We start from the raw sequence: 1,232 nt of genomic DNA on the forward strand, positions 1-1,232 counted from the left end.
AAGAAGAAGAAGAAGAAGAAGAAGAAGAAGAAGAAGAAGAAGAAGAAGAAGAATTACATGGTCGCGGAGTCAGGGAATCTCTTGCTGTATTAAACCCCGGGGGATCCCCTCGACAGCCGAGCTGACAGAAGAGAAATGGCTTAGGCATGAGCTGAAAGGAGGGCTCGTTAGATTAGGGGCATGTTTTGCACAGTCGCGAGCTATTGAAAGAGAGAGCTTAGAATTTTTATATATACTAGCTGTGCCCCCTTTCGATGAAAGGAATGATCGGTGCATTAACATCAACCGAAAGTCATTAGTCTACTAAATTTACCCTCTACTGGAATGGAGCAATAAATCTTGAGAGAAAAGTGGTATATGTGTTTCTAAGTTGCCAAATAAATAATACAGGTATAGATTGATTCTCTATTCCGCTTTCGTGTTTGTACACTTCACAATTTCTAAGATGTGGAAACAGTGCACACGGCTAGTCAACGGGAACCTCACTTGTTTACAATGGCGTCTTAGAAGATGGACTTTCCCAAGATTAGATCTAAACGAAACGAATGAAAAACTGAAAATTAAACTACAATAACTTCAGGCTCCTCAATGAAACTGTGCACCCTTTAAATGATTCTGAACCACCATTAATTTTGTCAAAATTAAGTGGTTCGGAAGTTTTAGGTGGCCATAGTGTGAACGTTCACAAATATAAAATACTAGCCGGGCACCCTTTCGATGAAAGGAATGATCGGTGCATTTACATCTGCTGAAAATCATTGGCCTACTCTTTTTACACTCTGCTGGAATGGAGACATAAATCTTGAGAGATGCAAAAATTTAGAAGATCTAGATATAGAGAGGTATAGATTGATTCTCTATTCTGCTTTTGTGGTTGTACACTCCAAAATTTCAAAGGTGTGGACATGGATGGCTGGTGCATCTATAAATAAATTATTGAGGATCAGATGTGGAATAGTTGCGCACGGCTAGTGAAGGGAAACCTCACTTGTTTACAATGGCGTCTTAGAAGACGGACTTTCCAAAATTAGATCTAAACGAAACAAATGAAAAACTGAAAATTAAACTATAGTGACTCCATGGTCCTCCAAAAAAAAACTGTGCACCCTTTAAATGATTCTGAACCATCATTAATTTTGTCAAATTCGAAAGTTAAGTGGTTCTGAAGTTTTATGCGGCCAAAGTGATGAACTTTCACAAATATAACCTATAGATATGTATATGGGGGGGGG

The 1,232-nt window shown here is 38.6% G+C and overlaps 1 protein-coding gene across 1 annotated transcript in view; it reads left to right on the forward strand.

Moving 5' to 3' along the window:
- LOC118477686 overlaps positions 1-1,232 on the forward strand; it is a 25,791-nt gene that overhangs the window by 2,313 nt on the left and 22,246 nt on the right. The window lies entirely within an intron of this gene.

This window comes from Aplysia californica, unplaced genomic scaffold, assembly GCF_000002075.1.
Source record: "Aplysia californica isolate F4 #8 unplaced genomic scaffold, AplCal3.0 scaffold00178, whole genome shotgun sequence".
Taxonomy (NCBI): Eukaryota; Metazoa; Mollusca; class Gastropoda; order Aplysiida; family Aplysiidae; genus Aplysia; species Aplysia californica.